Source organism: Rhipicephalus microplus, unplaced genomic scaffold, assembly GCF_043290135.1.
Source record: "Rhipicephalus microplus isolate Deutch F79 unplaced genomic scaffold, USDA_Rmic scaffold_39, whole genome shotgun sequence".
NCBI classification, from domain to species: Eukaryota; Metazoa; Arthropoda; class Arachnida; order Ixodida; family Ixodidae; genus Rhipicephalus; species Rhipicephalus microplus.
This window is the reverse complement of record NW_027464612.1, coordinates 1,681,717-1,698,902: the sequence shown is the minus strand read 5'-3', so window position 1 is coordinate 1,698,902 and position 17,186 is coordinate 1,681,717. Positions and strand designations below refer to the sequence as shown.

Genomic DNA, 17,186 nt, shown 5'->3' with positions numbered 1-17,186 from the left:
AAGTTGGAGGTTCGAGCCCACCCGTTGGTGGTGCGGCGCTTTTTTTTCTTTGGGCTGATAGCTTTGAAGATATGTTCTAATGGTGGTAAGAGTGGAGCAGGACTGTCTCCGTGGCGCCATTGGCTAGCGCGATCGGCTGTTAACCGAAAGGTTGGAGTTTCGAGCCCTCCCTGGAGTGGTGTGTTGCTTTTTTCTTTGCGCTGATAGCTTTAAAAATATGTTCTGATGGTGGTGAGAGTGGAGCACGACTGTCTCCTTGGCGCAGTTGGCTAGCGCGATCGGCTGTTAACCGAAAGGTTGGAAGTTCGAGCCCACCCGGTGATGCTGGGGCGCTTTTTTTTCTTTGTGCTGATAGCTTTGAAGATATGTTCTTATGATGGTGAGAGTGGAGCAGGACTGTCTCTGTGGCGCAATTGGCTAGCGTGATCGGCTGTTAACCGGAAAGTTTGAGGTTCAAGTCCACCCGTTGGTGGTGCGGCGCTTTTTTTTCTTTGTGCTGATAGCTTTGAAGATATGTTCTAATGGTGGTAAGAGTGGAGCAGGACTGTCTCCGTGGCGCCATTGGCTAGCGCGATCGGCAGTTAACCGAAAGGTTGGAGTTTCGAGCCGACCCGGTGGTGGTGCGGCGCTTTTTTTTTCTTTGGGCTGATAGCTTTGAAGATATGTTATGATGGTGGTGAGAGTGAAGCAGGACTGTCTCCGTGGCCCAATGGGCTAGCGTGATCGGCTGTTAACCGGAAAGTTGGAGGTTCGAGCCCACCCGTTGGTGGTGCGGCGCTTTTGTTTCTTTGGGCTGATAGCTTTGAAGATATGTTCTAATGGTGGTAAGAGTGGAGCAGGACTGTCTCCGTGGCGCCATTGGCTAGCGCGATCGGCTGTTAACCGAAAGGTTGGAGTTTCGAGCCCTCCCTGGAGTGGTGTGTTGCTTTTTTCTTTGCGCTGATAGCTTTAAAAATATGTTCTGATGGTGGTGAGAGTGGAGCACGACTGTCTCCTTGGCGCAGTTGGCTAGCGCGATCGGCTGTTAACCGAAAGGTTGGAAGTTCGAGCCCACCCGGTGATGCTGGGGCGCTTTTTTTTCTTTGTGCTGATAGCTTTGAAGATATGTTGTGATGGTGGTGAGAGTGGAGCAGGACTGTCTCCGTGGCCCAATTGGCAAGCGTGATCGGCTGTTAACCGGAAAGTTGGAGGTTCGAGCCCACCCGTTGGTGGTGCGGCGCTTTTTTTTCTTTGGGCTGATAGCTTTGAAGATATGTTCTAATGGTGGTAAGAGTGGAGCAGGACTGTCTCCGTGGCGCCAATGGCTAGCGCGATCGGCTGTTAACCGAAAGGTTGGAGTTTCGAGCCCTCCCTGGAGTGTTGTGTTGTTTTTTTCTTTGCGCTGATAGCTTTAAAAATATGTTCTGATGGTGGTGAGAGTGGAGCACGACTGTCTCCTTGGCGCAGTTGGCTAGCGCGATCGGCTGTTAACCGAAAGATTGGAGGTTCGAGCCCACCTGGTGGTGGTGCAGCGCTTTTTTTTCCTTGCGCTGATAGCTTTGAAGATATGTTCTGATGATGGTGAGAGTGGAGCAAGACTGCCTCCGTAGCGCAATGGGCTAGCGCGATCGGGTGTTAACCGAAAGGTTGGAGTTTCGAGCCCTCCCGGGAGTGGTGTGTTGCTTTTTTCTTTGCGGTAATAGCTTTGAAGATATGTTCTGATGGTGGTGAGAGTGGAGCAGGACTGTCTTCTTGGCGCATTTGGCTAGCGCGATCGGCTGCTAACCGAAAGGTTGGAGGTTCGAGCCCACCCGGTGGTGGTGCGGCGCTTTTTTTTCTTTGCGCTGATAGCTTTGAAGATATGTTCTGATGGTGGTGAGAGTGGTGCAGGACTTTCTCCATGGCGCAATTGGCTACCGCGATGGGCTGTTAATCAAAAGGTCGGAGGTTCGAGCCCACCCGGTGGTGGTAAGGCGCTTTTTTTTCTTTGGGCTGATAGCTTTGGAGATATGTTCTGATGGTGGTGAGAGTGCAGCAAGACTGTCTCCGTGGCGCAATGGGCTAGCGCGATCGGCTTTTAACCGAAAGGTTGGAGGTTCGAGCCCTCCCGGGAGTGGTGTGTTGCTTTTTTCTTTGCGCTGATAGCTTTGAAGATACGTTCTGATGGTGGTGAGAGTGGAGCAAGACTGTCTCCGTGGCGCAATGGGCTAGCGCGATCGGCTGTTAACCGAAAGGTTGGAGGTTCGAGCCCACCTGGTGGTGGTGCAGCGCTTTTTTTTCCTTGCGCTGATAGCTTTGAAGATATGTTCTGATGATGGTGAGAGTGGAGCAGGACTGTCTCCGTGGCGCAATTGGCTAGCGCGATCGGCTGTTAACCGAAAAGTTGGAGGTTCGAGCCTACCCGGTGGTTGCGCGGCGCTTTTTTCTGTGGGCTGATAGCTTTGAAGATATGTTCTGATGGTGGTGAGAGTGGAGCAGGACTGTCTCCATGGCGCAATTGGCTAGCGTGATCGGCTGTTGACCGAAAGGTTGGAGTTTCGAGCCCTCCCGGGAGTCGTGTGTTGCTTTTTTCTTTGCGCTGATAGCTTCGAAGATATGTTCTGATGGTGGTGAGAGTGGAGCATGACTGTCTCCGTGGCGCAATGGGCTAGCGCGATCGGCTGTTAACCGAAAGTTTGGAGGTTCGAGCCCACCTGGTGGTGGTGCAGCGCTTTTTTTTCCTTGCGCTGATAGCTTTGAAGATATGTTCTGATGATGGTGAGAGTGGAGCAAGACTGCCTCCGTAGCGCAATGGGCTAGCGCGATCGGCTGTTAACCGAAAGGTTGGAGTTTCGAGCCTTCCCGGGAGTGGTGTGTTGCTTTTTTCTTTGCGGTAATAGCTTTGAAGATATTTTCGGATGGTGGGGAGAGTGGAGCAGGACTGTCTCCGTGGCCCAATTGGCAAGCGTGATCGGCTGTTAACCGGAAAGTTGGAGGTTCGAGCCCACCCGTTGGTGGTGCGGCGCTTTTTTTTCTTTGGCTGATAGCTTTGAAGATATGTTCCAATGGTGGTAAGAGTGGAGCAGGACTGTCTCCGTGGCGCCATTGGCTAGCGCGATCGGCTGTTAACCGAAAGGTTGGAGTTTCGAGCCCTCCCTGGAGTGGTGTGTTGCTTTTTTCTTTGCGCTGATAGCTTTAAAAATATGTTCTGATGGTGGTGAGAGTGGAGCACGACTGTCTCCTTGGCGCAGTTGGCTAGCGCGATCGGCTGTTAACCGAAAGGTTGGAAGTTCGAGCCCACCCGGTGATGCTGGGGAGCTTTTTTTTTCTTTGTGCTGATAGCTTTGAAGATATGTTCTGATGATGGTAAGAGTGGAGCTGGACTGTCTCCGTGGCGCAATTGGCTAGCGTGATCGGCTGTTAACCGGAAGGTTTGAGGTTCAAGTCCACCCGTTGGTGGTGCGGCGCTTTTTTTTCTTTGTGCTGATAGCTTTGAAGATATGTTCTAATGGTGGTAAGAGTGGAGCAGGACTGTCTCCGTGGCGCCATTGGCTAGCGCGATCGGCAGTTAACCGAAAGGTTGGAGTTTCGAGCCCACCCGGTGGTGGTGCGGCGCTTTTTTTTTCTTTGGGCTGATAGCTTTGAAGATATGTTATGATGGTGGTGAGAGTGAAGCAGGACAGTCTCCGTGGCGCAATTGGCTAGCGTGATCGGCTGTTAACCGAAAAGTTGGAGGTTCGAGCACACCCGGTGGTGCTGGGGCGCTTTTGTTTCTTTGTGCTGATAGCTTTGAAGGTATGTTCTGATGGTGGTGAGAGTGAAGCAGGACTGTCTCTGTGGCGCAATTGGCTAGCGTGATCGGCTGTTAACCGAAAAGTTGGAGGTTTGAGCCCACCCGGTGGTGGTGCGGCGCTTTTTTTTCTTTGGGCTGATCACTTTGAAGATATTTTCTGATGGTGGTGAGAGTGGAGCAGGACTGTCTCCGTGGCCCAATGGGCTAGCGTGATCGGCTGTTAACCGGAAAGTTGGAGGTTCGAGCCCACCCGTTGGTGGTGCGGCGCTTTTTTTTCTTTGGGCTGATAGCTTTGAAGATATGTTCTAAGGGTGGTAAGAGTGGAGCAGGACTGTCTCCGTGGCGCCATTGGCTAGCGCGATCGGCTGTTAACCGAAAGGTTGGAGTTTCGAGCCCTCCCTGGAGTGGTGTGTTGCTTTTTTCTTTGCGCTGATAGCTTTAAAAATATGTTCTGATGGTGGTGAGAGTGGAGCACGACTGTCTCCTTGGCGCAGTTGGCTAGCGCGATCGGCTGTTAACCGAAAGGTTGGAAGTTCGAGCCCACCCGGTGATGCTGGGGCGCATTTTTTTCTTTGTGCTGATAGCTTTGAAGATATGTTGTGATGGTGGTGAGAGTGGAGCAGGACTGTCTCCGTGGCCCAATTGGCAAGCGTGATCGGCTGTTAACCGGAAAGTTGGAGGTTCGAGCCCACCCGTTGGTGGTGCGGCGCTTTTTTTTCTTTGGGCTGATAGCTTTGAAGATATGTTCTAATGGTGGTAAGAGTGGAGCAGGACTGTCTCCGTGGCGCCATTGGCTAGCGCGATCGGCTGTTAACCGAAAGGTTGGAGTTTCGAGCCCTCCCTGGAATGGTGTGTTGCTTTTTTCTTTGCGCTGATAGCTTTAAAAATATGTTCTGATGGTGGTGAGAGTGGAGCACGACTGTCTCCTTGGCGCAGTTGGCTAGCGCGATCGGCTGTTAACCGAAAGGTTGGAAGTTCGAGCCCACCCGGTGATGCTGGGGCGCTTTTTTTTCTTTGTGCTGATAGCTTTGAAGATATGTTCTTATGATGGTGAGAGTGGAGCAGGACTGTCTCCGTGGCGCAATTGGCTAGCGTGATCGGCTGTTAACCGGAAAGTTTGAGGTTCAAGTCCACCCGTTGGTGGTGCGGCGCTTTTTTTTCTTTGTGCTGATAGCTTTGAAGATATGTTCTAATGGTGGTAAGAGTGGAGCAGGACTGTCTCCGTGGCGCCATTGGCTAGCGCGATCGGCAGTTAACCGAAAGGTTGCAGTTTCGAGCCCACCCGGTGGTGGTGCGGCGCTTTTTTTTTTCTTTGGGCTGATAGCTTTGAAGATATGTTATGATGGTGGTGAGAGTGAAGCAGGACTGTCTCCGTGGCGCAATTGGCTAGCGTGATCGGCTGTTAACCGAAAAGTTGGAGGTTCGAGCCCACCCGGTGGTGCTGGGGCGCTTTTGTTTCTTTGTGCTGATAGCTTTGAAGATATGTTCTGATGGTGGTGAGAGTGAAGCAGGACTGTCTCCGTGGCCCAATGGGCTAGCGTGATCGGCTGTTAACCGGAAAGTTGGAGGTTCGAGCCCACCCGTTGGTGGTGCGGCGCTTTTTTTTCTTTGGGCTGATAGCTTTGAAGATATGTTCTAATGGTGGTAAGAGTGGAGCAGGACTGTCTCCGTGGCGCCATTGGCTAGCGCGATCGGCTGTTAACCGAAAGGTTGGAGTTTCGAGCCCTCCCTGGAGTGGTGTGTTGCTTTTTTCTTTGCGCTGATAGCTTTAAAAATATGTTCTGATGGTGGTGAGAGTGGAGCACGACTGTCTCCTTGGCGCAGTTGGCTAGCGCGATCGGCTGTTAACCGAAAGGTTGGAAGTTCGAGCCCACCCGGTGATGCTGGGGCGCATTTTGTTCTTTGTGCTGATAGCTTTGAAGATATGTTGTGATGGTGGTGAGAGTGGAGCAGGACTGTCTCCGTGGCCCAATTGGCAAGCGTGATCGGCTGTTAACCGGAAAGTTGGAGGTTCGAGCCCACCCGTTGGTGGTGCGGCGCTTTTTTTTCTTTGGACTGATAGCTTTGGAGATATGTTCTAATGGTGGTAAGAGTGGAGCAGGACTGTCTCCGTGGCGCCATTGGCTAGCGCGATCGGCTGTTAACCGAAAGGTTGGAGTTTCGAGCCCTCCCTGGAGTGGTGTGTTGCTTTTTTCTTTGCGCTGATAGCTTTAAAAATATGTTCTGATGGTGGTGAGAGTGGAGCACGACTGTCTCCTTGGCGCAGTTGGCTAGCGCGATCGGCTGTTAACCGAAAGGTTGGAAGTTCGAGCCCACCCGGTGATGCTGGGGCGCTTTTTTTTTCTTTGTGCTGATAGCTTTGAAGATATGTTGTGATGGTGGTGAGAGTGGAGCAGGACTGTCTCCGTGGCCCAATTGGCAAGCGTGATCGGCTGTTAACCGGAAAGTTGGAGGTTCGAGCCCACCCGTTGGTGGTGCGGCGCTTTTTTTTCTTTGAACTGATAGCTTTGAAGATATGTTCTAATGGTGGTAAGAGTGGAGCAGGACTGTCTCCGTGGCGCCAATGGCTAGCGCGATCGGCTGTTAACCGAAAGGTTGGAGTTTCGAGCCCTCCCTGGAGTGGTGTGTTGCTTTTTTCTTTGCGCTGATAGCTTTAAAAATATGTTCTGATGGTGGTGAGAGTGGCGCACGACTGTCTCCTTGGCGCAGTTGGCTAGCGCGATCGGCTGTTAACCGAAAGGTTGGAGGTTCGAGCCCACCTGGTGGTGGTGCAGCGCTTTTTTTTCCTTGCGCTGATAGCTTTGAAGATATGTTCTGATGATGGTGAGAGTGGAGCAAGACTGCCTCCGTAGCGCAATGGGCTAGCGCGATCAGGTGTTAACCGAAAGGTTAGAGTTTCGAGCCCTCCCGGGAGTGGTGTGTTGCTTTTTTCTTTGCTGTAATAGCTTTGAAGATATCTTCTGATGGTGGTGAGAGTGGAGCAGGACTGTCTTCTTGGCGCAATTGGCTAGCGCGATCGGCTGCTAACCGAAAGGTTGGAGGTTCGAGCCCACCCGGTGGTGGTGCGGCGCTTTTTTTTCTTTGCGCTGATAGCTTTGAAGATATGTTCTGATGGTGGTGAGAGTGGTGCAGGACTTTCTCCATGGCGCAATTGGCTAGCGCGATGGGCTGTTAATCAAAAGGTCGGAGGTTCGAGCCCACCCGGTGGTGGTATGGCGCTTTTTTTTCTTTGGGCTGATAGCTTTGGAGATATGTTCTGATGGTGGTGAGAGTGCAGCAAGACTGTCTCCGTGGCGCAATGGGCTAGCGCGATCGGCTTTTAACCGAAAGGTTGGAGGTTCGAGCCCTCCCGGGAGTGGTGTGTTGCTTTTTTCTTTGCGCTGATAGCTTTGAAGATACGTTCTGATGGTGGTGAGAGTGGAGCAAGACTGTCTCCGTGGCGCAATGGGCTAGCGCGATCGGCTGTTAACCGAAAGGTTGGAGGTTCGAGCTCACCTGGTGGTGGTGCAGCGCTTTTTTTCCTTGCGCTGATAGCTTTGAAGATATGTTCTGATGATGGTGAGAGTGGAGCAGGACTGTCTCCGTGGCGCAATTGGCTAGCGCGATCGGCTGTTAACCGAAAAGTTGGAGGTTCGAGCCTACCCGGTGGTTGCGCGGCGCTTTTTTTCTGTGGGCTGATAGCTTTGAAGATATGTTCTGATGGTGGTGAGAGTGGAGCAGGACTGTCTCCATGGCGCAATTGGCTAGCGTGATCGGCTGTTGACCGAAAGGTTGGAGTTTCGAGCCCTCCCGGGAGTCGTGTGTTGCTTTTTTCTTTGCGCTGATAGCTTCGAAGATATGTTCTGATGGTGGTGAGAGTGGAGCATGACTGTCTCCGTGGCGCAATGGGCTAGCGCGATCGGCTGTTAACCGAAAGTTTGGAGGTTCGAGCCCACCTGGTGGTGGTGCAGCGCTTTTTTTTCCTTGCGCTGATAGCTTTGAAGATATGTTCTGATGACGGTGAGAGTGGAGCAAGACTGCCTCCGTAGCGCAATGGGCTAGCGCGATCTGCTGTTAACCGAAAGGTTGGAGTTTCGAGCCTTCCCGGGAGTGGTGTGTTGCTTTTTTCTTTGCGGTAATAGCTTTGAAGATATTTTCCGATGGTGGGGAGAGTGGAGCAGGACTGTCTCCGTGGCCCAATTGGCAAGCGTGATCGGCTGTTAACCGGAAAGTTGGAGGTTCGAGCCCACCCGTTGGTGGTGCGGCGCTTTTTTTTCTTTGGCTGATAGCTTTGAAGATATGTTCCAATGGTGGTAAGAGTGGAGCAGGACTGTCTCCGTGGCGCCATTGGCTAGCGCGATCGGCTGTTAACCGAAAAGTTGGAGTTTCGAGCCCTCCCTGGAGTGGTGTGTTGCTTTTTTCTTTGCGCTGATAGCTTTAAAAATATGTTCTGATGGTGGTGAGAGTGGAGCACGACTGTCTCCTTGGCGCAGTTGGCTAGCGCGATCGGCTGTTAACCGAAAGGTTGGAAGTTCGAGCCCACCCGGTGATGCTGGGGCGCTTATTTTTTCTGTGTGCTGATAGCTTTAAAGATATGTTCTGATGATGGTAAGAGTGGAGCTGGACTGTCTCCGTGGCGCAATTGGCTAGCGTGATCGGCTGTTAACCGGAAGGTTTGAGGTTCAAGTCCACCCGTTGGTGGTGCGGCGCTTTTTTTTTCTTTGTGCTTTGAAGATATGTTCTAATGGTGGTAAGAGTGGAGCAGGACTGTCTCCGTGGCGCCATTGGCTAGCGCGATCGGCAGTTAACCGAACGGTTGGAGTTTCGAGCCCACCCGGTGGTGGTGCGGCGCTTTTTTTTTCTTTGGGCTGATAGCTTTGAAGATATGTTATGATGGTGGTGAGAGTGAAGCAGGACAGTCTCCGTGGCGCAATTGGCTAGCGTGATCGGCTGTTAACCGAAAAGTTGGAGGTTCGAGCACACCCGGTGGTGCTGGGGCGCTTTTGTTTCTTTGTGCTGATAGCTTTGAAGGTATGTTCTGATGGTGGTGAGAGTGAAGCAGGACTGTCTCTGTGGCGCAATTGGCTAGCGTGATCGGCTGTTAACCGAAAAGTTGGAGGTTCGAGCCCACCCGGTGGTGGTGCGGCGCTTTTTTTTCTTTGGGCTGATAGCTTTGAAGATATGTTCTGATGGTGGTGAGAGTGGTGCAGGACTGTCTCCATGGCGCAATTGGCTAGCGCGATGGGCTGTTAATCAAAAGGTCGGAGGTTCGAGCCCACCCGGTGGTGGTATGGCGCTTTTTTTTCTTTGGGCTGATAGCTTTGAAGACATGTTCTGATGGTGGTGAGAGTGGAGCAGTACTGTCGCCGTGGCGCAATTGGCTAGCGCGATCGGCTGTTGACCGAAAGGTTGGAGTTTCAAGCCCTCCCGGGACTGGTGTGTTGCTTTTTTCTTTGCGCTGATAGCTTTGAAGATATGTTCTGATGGGGGTGAGAGTGGAGCAGGACTGTCTCCGTGGCGCAATTGGCTAGCGTGATCGGCTGTTAACCGAAAAGTTGGAGGTTTGAGCCCACCCGGTGGTGGTGCGGCGCTTTTTTTTCTTTGGGCTGATCACTTTGAAGATATTTTCTGATGGTGGTGAGAGTGGAGCAGGACTGTCTCTGTGGCGCAATTGGCTAGCGTGATCGGCTGTTAACCGAAAAGTTGGAGGTTCGAGCCCACCCGGTGGTGGTGCGGCGCTTTTTTTTCTTTGGGCTGATAGCTTTGAAGATATGTTCTGATGGTGGTGAGAGTGGTGCAGGACTGTCTCCATGGCGCAATTGGCTAGCGCGATGGGCTGTTAATCAAAAGGTCGGAGGTTCGAGCCCACCCGGTGGTGGTATGGCGCTTTTTTTTCTTTGGGCTGATAGCTTTGAAGACATGTTCTGATGGTGGTGAGAGTGGAGCAGTACTGTCGCCGTGGCGCAATTGGCAAGCGCGATCGGCTGTTGACCGAAAGGTTGGAGTTTCAAGCCCTCCCGGGACTGGTGTGTTGCTTTTTTCTTTGCGCTGATAGCTTTGAAGATATGTTCTGATGGGGGTGAGAGTGGAGCAGGACTGTCTCCGTGGCGCAATTGGCTAGCGTGATCGGCTGCTAACCGAAAAGTTGGAGGTTTGAGCCCACCCGGTGGTGGTGCGGCGCTTTTTTTTCTTTGGGCTGATCACTTTGAAGATATTTTCTGATGGTGGTGAGAGTGGAGCAGGACTGTCTCCGTGGCCCAATGGGCTAGCGTGATCGGCTGTTAACCGGAAAGTTGGAGGTTCGAGCCCACCCGTTGGTGGTGCGGCGCTTTTTTTTCTTTGGGCTGATAGCTTTGAAGATATGTTCTAAGGGTGGTAAGAGTGGAGCAGGACTGTCTCCGTGGCGCCATTGGCTAGCGCGATCGGCTGTTAACCGAAAGGTTGGAGTTTCGAGCCCTCCCTGGAGTGGTGTGTTGCTTTTTTCTTTGCGCTGATAGCTTTAAAAATATGTTCTGATGGTGGTGAGAGTGGAGCACGACTGTTTCCTTGGCGCAGTTGGCTAGCGCGATCGGCTGTTAACCGAAAGGTTGGAAGTTCGAGCCCACCCGGTGATGCTGGGGCGCATTTTTTTTGTGCTGATAGCTTTGAAGATATGTTGTGATGGTGGTGAGAGTTGAGCAGGACTGTCTCCGTGGCCCAATTGGCAAGCGTGATCAGCTGTTAACCGGAAAGTTGGAGGTTCGAGCCCACCCGTTGGTGGTGCGGCGCTTTTTTTTCTTTGGGCTGATAGCTTTGAAGATATGTTCTAATGGTGGTAAGAGTGGAGCAGGACTGTCTCCGTGGCGCCATTGGCTAGCGCGATCGGCTGTTAACCGAAAGGTTGGAGTTTCGAGCCCTCCCTGGAGTGGTGTGTTGCTTTTTTCTTTGCGCTGATAGCTTTAAAAATATGTTCTGATGGTGGTGAGAGTGGAGCACGACTGTCTCCTTGGCGCAGTTGGCTAGCGCGATCGGCTGTTAACCGAAAGGTTGGAAGTTCGAGCCCACCCGGTGATGCTGGGGCGCTTTTTTTTCTTTGTGCTGATAGCTTTGAAGATATGTTCTTATGATGGTGAGAGTGGAGCAGGACTGTCTCCGTGGCGCAATTGGCTAGCGTGATCGGCTGTTAACCGGAAAGTTTGAGGTTCAAGTCCACCCGTTGGTGGTGCGGCGCTTTTTTTTCTTTGTGCTGATAGCTTTGAAGATATGTTCTAATGGTGGTAAGAGTGGAGCAGGACTGTCTCCGTGGCGCCATTGGCTAGCGCGATCGGCAGTTAACCGAAAGGTTGGAGTTTCGAGCCCACCCGGTGGTGGTGCGGCGCTTTTTTTTTCTTTGGGCTGATAGCTTTGAAGATATGTTATGGTGGTGGTGAGAGTGAAGCAGGACTGTCTCCGTGGCGCAATTGGCTAGCGTGATCGGCTGTTAACCGAAAAGTTGGAGGTTCGAGCCCACCCGGTGGTGCTGGGGCGCTTTTGTTTCTTTGTGCTGATAGCTTTGAAGATATGTTCTGATGGTGGTGAGAGTGAAGCAGGACTGTCTCCGTGGCCCAATGGGCTAGCGTGATAGGCTGTTAACCGGAAAGTTGGAGGTTCGAGCCCACCCGTTGGTGGTGCGGCGCTTTTTTTTCTTTGGGCTGATAGCTTTGAAGATATGTTCTAATGGTGGTAAGAGTGGAGCAGGACTGTCTCCGTGGCGCCATTGGCTAGCGCGATCGGCTGTTAACCGAAAGGTTGGAGTTTCGAGCCCTCCCTGGAGTGGTGTGTTGCTTTTTTCTTTGCGCTGATAGCTTTAAAAATATGTTCTGATGGTGGTGAGAGTGGAGCACGACTGTCTCCTTGGCGCAGTTGACTAGCGCGATCGGCTGTTAACCGAAAGGTTGGAAGTTCGAGCCCACCCGGTGATGCTGGGGCGCATTTTTTTCTTTGTGCTGATAGCTTTGAAGATATGTTGTGATGGTGGTGAGAGTGGAGCAGGACTGTCTCCGTGGCCCAATTGGCAAGCGTGATCGGCTGTTAACCGGAAAGTTGGAGGTTCGAGCCCACCCGTTGGTGGTGCGGCGCTTTTTTTTCTTTGGGCTGATAGCTTTGAAGATATGTTCTAATGGTGGTAAGAGTGGAGCAGGACTGTCTCCGTGGCGCCATTGGCTAGCGCGATCGGCTGTTAACCGAAAGGTTGGAGTTTCGAGCCCTCCCTGGAGTGGTGTGTTGCTTTTTTCTTTGCGCTGATAGCTTTAAAAATATGTTCTGATGGTGGTGAGAGTGGAGCACGACTGTCTCCTTGGCGCAGTTGGCTAGCGCGATCGGCTGTTAACCGAAAGGTTGGAAGTTCGAGCCCACCCGGTGATGCTGGGGCGCTTTTTTTTCTTTGTGCTGATAGCTTTGAAGATATGTTCTTATGATGGTGAGAGTGGAGCAGGACTGTCTCCGTGGCGCAATTGGCTAGCGTGATCGGCTGTTAACCGGAAAGTTTGAGGTTCAAGTCCACCCGTTGGTGGTGCGGCGCTTTTTTTTCTTTGTGCTGATAGCTTTGAAGATATGTTCTAATGGTGGTAAGAGTGGAGCAGGACTGTCTCCGTGGCGCCATTGGCTAGCGCGATCGGCAGTTAACCGAAAGGTTGGAGTTTCGAGCCCACCCGGTGGTGGTGCGGCGCTTTTTTTTTCTTTGGGCTGATAGCTTTGAAGATATGTTATGATGGTGGTGAGAGTGAAGCAGGACTGTCTCCGTGGCGCAATTGGCTAGCGTGATCGGCTGTTAACCGAAAAGTTGGAGGTTCGAGCCCACCCGGTGGTGCTGGGGCGCTTTTGTTTCTTTGTGCTGATAGCTTTGAAGATATGTTCTGATGGTGGTGAGAGTGAAGCAGGACTGTCTCCGTGGCCCAATGGGCTAGCGTGATCGGCTGTTAACCGGAAAGTTGGAGGTTCGAGCCCACCCGTTGGTGGTGCGGCGCTTTTTTTTCTTTGGGCTGATAGCTTTGAAGATATGTTCTAATGGTGGTAAGAGTGGAGCAGGACTGTCTCCGTGGCGCCATTGGCTAGCGCGATGGGCTGTTAACCGAAAGGTTGGAGTTTCGAGCCCTCCCTGGAGTGGTGTGTTGCTTTTTTCTTTGCGCTGATAGCTTTAAAAATATGTTCTGATGGTGGTGAGAGTGGAGCACGACTGTCTCCTTGGCGCAGTTGGCTAGCGCGATCGGCTGTTAACCGAAAGGTTGGAAGTTCGAGCCCACCCGGTGATGCTGGGGCGCTTTTTTTTCTTTGTGCTGATAGCTTTGAAGATATGTTGTGATGGTGGTGAGAGTGGAGCAGGACTGTCTCCGTGGCCCAATTGGCAAGCGTGATCGGCTGTTAACCGGAAAGTTGGAGGTTCGAGCCCACCCGTTGGTGGTGCGGCGCTTTTTTTTCTTTGGGCTGATAGCTTTGAAGATATGTTCTAATGGTGGTGAGAGTGGAGCAGGACTGTCTCCGTGGCGCCAATGGCTAGCGCGATCGGCTGTTAACCGAAAGGTTGGAGTTTCGAGCCCTCCCTGGAGTGGTGTGTTGCTTTTTTATTTGCGCTGATAGCTCTAAAAATATGTTCTGATGGTGGTGAGAGTGGAGCACGACTGTCTCCTTGGCGTAGTTGGCTAGCGCGATCGGCTGTTAACCGAAAGGTTGGAAGTTCGAGCCCACCCGGTGATGCTGGGGCGCTTTTTTTTCTTTGTGCTGATAGCTTTGAAGATATGTTCTTATGATGGTGAGAGTGGAGCAGGACTGTCTCCGTGGCGCAATTGGCTAGCGTGATCGGCTGTTAACCGGAAAGTTTGAGGTTCAAGTCCACCCGTTGGTGGTGCGGCGCTTTTTTTTTCTTTGTGCTGATAGGTTTGAAGATATGTTCTGATGGTGGTGAGAGTGAAGCAGGACTGTCTCCGTGGCGCAATTGGCTAGCGTGATCGGCTGTTAACCGAAAAGTTGGAGGTTCGAGCCCACCCGGTGGTGGTGCGGCGCTTTTTTTTCTTTGGGCTGATAGCTTTGAAGATATGTTCTGATGGTGGTGAGAGTGGTGCAGGACTGTCTCCATGGCGCAATTGGCTAGCGCGATGGGCTGTTAATCAAAAGGTCGGAGATTCGAGCCCACCCGGTGGTGGTATGGCGTTTTTTTTCTTTGGGCTGATAGCTTTGAAGACATGTTCTGATGGTGGTGAGAGTGGAGCAGTACTGTCTCCGTGGCGCAATTGGCTAGCGCGATCGGCTGTTGACCGAAAAGTTGGAGTTTCGAGCCCTCCCGGGAGTGGTGTGTTGCTTTTTTCTTTGCGCTGATAGCTTTGAAGATATGTTCTGATGGTGGTGAGAGTGAAGCAAGACTGTCTCCGTGGCGCAATGGGCTAGCTCGATCGGCTGTTAACCTATAGGTTGGAGGTTCGAGCCCACCTGGTGGTGGTGCAGCGCTTTTTTTTCCTTGCGCTGATAGCTTTGAAGATATGTTCTGATGATGGTGAGAGTGGAGCAAGACTGCCTCCGTAGCGCAATGGGCTAGCGCGATCGGGTGTTAACCGAAAGGTTGGAGTTTCGAGCCTTCCCGGGAGTGGTGTGTTGCTTTTTTCTTTGCGGTAATAGCTTTGAAGATATGTTCTGATGGTGGTGAGAGTGGAGCAGGACTGTCTTCTTGGCGCAATTGGCTAGCGCGATCGGCTGCTAACCGAAAGGTTGGAGGTTCGAGCACAAGCGGTGGTGGTGCGGCGCTTTTTTTTTCTTTGGGGTGATAGCTCTGAAGAAATGTTTTGACGGTGGTGAGAGTGGAGCACGACTGTCTCCGTGGGGCAATTGGCTAGCGCGATCGGCTGTTAACCGAAAGGTTGGATGTTCGAGCCCACCCGGTGGTGGTGCGGCGCTTTTTTTTTCTTTGGGCTGATAGCTTTGAAGATATGTTCTTATGGTGGTGAGAGTTGAGCAGGACTGTCTCCGTAGCGCAATTGGCTAGCGCGATCGGCTGTTAACCTAAAAGTTGGAGGTTCGAGCCTACCCGGTGGTTGCGCGGCGCTTTTTTTTTCTGTGGGCTGATAGCTTTGAAGATATGTTCTGATGGGGGTGAGAGTGGAGCAGGACTGTCTCCGTGGCGCAATTGGCTAGCGTGATCGGCTGTTAACCGAAAAGTTGGAGGTTTGAGCCCACCCGGTGGTGGTGCGGCGCTTTTTTTTCTTTGGGCTGATCGCTTTGAAGATATTTTCTGATGGTGGTGAGAGTGGAGCAGGACTGTCTCCGTGGCCCAATGGGCTAGCGTGATCGTCTGTTAACCGGAAAGTTGGAGGTTCGAGCCCACCCGTTGGTGGTGCGGCGCTTTTTTTTCTTTGGGCTGATAGCTTTGAAGATATGTTCTAATGGTGGTAAGAGTGGAGCAGGACTGTCTCCGTGGCGCCATTGGCTAGCGCGATCGGCGGTTAACCGAAAGGTTGGAGTTTCGAGCCCTCCCTGGAGTGGTGTGTTGCTTTTTTCTTTGCGCTGATAGCTTTGAAGATATGTTCTGATGGTGGTGGGAGTGGAGCACGACTGTCTCCTTGGCGCAGTTGGCTAGCTCGATCGGCTGTTAACCGAAAGGTTGGAAGTTCGAGCCCACCCGGTGATGCTGGGGCGCTTTTTTTCTTTGTGCTGATAGCTTTGAAGATATGTTCTGATGGTGGTGAGAGTGGAGCAGGACTGTCTCCGTGGCGCAATACGCTAGCGTGATCGGCTGTTAACCGGAAAGTTTGAGGTTCGAGTCCACCCGTTGGTGGTGCGGCGCTTTTTTTTCTTTGTGCTGGTAGCTTTGAAGATATGTTATGATGGTGGTGAGAGTGAAGCAGGACTGTCTCCGTGGCGATATTGGCTAGCGTGATCGGCTGTTAACCGAAAAGTTGGAGGTTCGAGCCCACCCGGTGGTGCTGGGGCGCTTTTGTTTCTTTGTGCTGATAGCTTTGAAGATATGTTCTGATGGTGGTGAGAGTGAAGCAGGACTGTCTCCGTGGCGCAATTGGCTAGCGTGATCGGCTGTTAACCGAAAAGTTGGAGGTTCGAGCCCACCCGGTGGTGCTTCGGCGCTTTTTTTTCTTTGGGCTGATAGCTTTGAAGATATGTTCTGATGGTGGTGAGAGTGGAGCAGGACTGTCTCCGTGGCGCAATTCGCTGGCGTGATCACCTGTTAACCGAAAATTTGGTAGTTTGAGCCCACCCGGTGGTGGTGCGGCGCTTTTTTTTCTTTGGGCTGATAGCTTTGAAGATATGTTATGATGGTGGTGAGAGTGAAGCAGGACTGTCTCCGTGGCGCAATTGGCTAGCGTGATCGGCTGTTAACCGAAAAGTCGGAGGTTCGAGCCCACCCGGTGGTGGTGCGGCGCTTTTTTTCTGTGGGCTGATAGCTTTGAAGATATGTTTTGATGGTGGTGAGAGTGGAGCAGGACTGTCTCCGTGGCGCAATTGGCTAGCGTGATCGGCTGTTAACCGAAAAGTTGGAGGCTCGAGCCCACCCGGTGGTGGTGCGGCGCTTTTTTTTCTTTGGGCTGATAGCTTTGAAGATATGTTCTAATGGTGGTAAGAGTGGAGCAGGACTGTCTGCGTGGCGCCATTGGCTAGCGCGATCGGCTGTTAACCGAAAGGTTGAAGTTTCGAGCCCTCCCTGGAGTGGTGTGTTGCTTTTTTCTTTGCGCTTATAGCTTTGAAGATATGTTCTAATGGTGGTAAGAGTGGAGCAGGACTGTCTGCGTGGCGCCATTGGCTAGCGCGATCGGCTGTTGACCGAAAGGTTGAAGTTTCGAGCCCTCCCTGGAGTGGTGTGTTGCTTTTTTCTTTGCGCTGATAGCTTTGAAGATATGTTCTGATGGTGGTGAGAGTGGAGCACGACAGGCTCCTTGGCGCAGTTGGCTAGCGCGATCGGCTGTTAACCAAAAGGTTGGAAGTTCGAGCCCACCCGGTGATGCTGGGGAGCTTTTTTTTCTTTGTGCTGATAGCTTTGAAGATATGTTTTGATGGTGGTGAGAGTGGAGCAGTACTGTCGCCGTGGCGCAATTGGCTAGCGCGATCGGCTGTTAACCGAAGGTTGGAGGTTCGAGCCCTCCCGGTGGTGGTGCGGTGCTTTTTTTTCTTTGGGCTGATAGCTTTGAAGATATGTTCTGGTGATGGTGAGAGTTCAGCAGGACTGTCTCCGTGGCGCAATTGGCAAGCGTGATCGGCTGTTAACCGGAAAGTTGGAGGTTCGAGCCCACCCGTTGGTGGTGCGGCGCTTTTTTTTCTTTGGGCTGATAGCTTTGAAGATATGTTCTAATGGTGGTAAGAGTGGAACAGGACTGTCTCCGTGGCGCCATTGGCTAGCGCGATCGGCTGTTAACCGAAAGATTGGAGTTTCGAGCCCTCCCTGGAGTGGTGTGTTGCTTTTTTCTTTGCGCTGATAGCTTTAAAAATATGTTGTGATGGTGGG

The 17,186-nt window shown here is 52.1% G+C and overlaps 1 non-coding gene across 1 annotated transcript; it reads left to right on the top strand.

Moving 5' to 3' along the window:
* The first annotated feature begins 16,762 nt into the window (after positions 1-16,762).
* TRNAN-GUU (transfer RNA asparagine (anticodon GUU)) lies at positions 16,763-16,835 on the top strand. Its single transcript has one exon. It is a non-coding gene; the product is annotated as a tRNA-Asn (tRNA).
* The last annotated feature ends 351 nt before the right edge of the window (positions 16,836-17,186 follow it).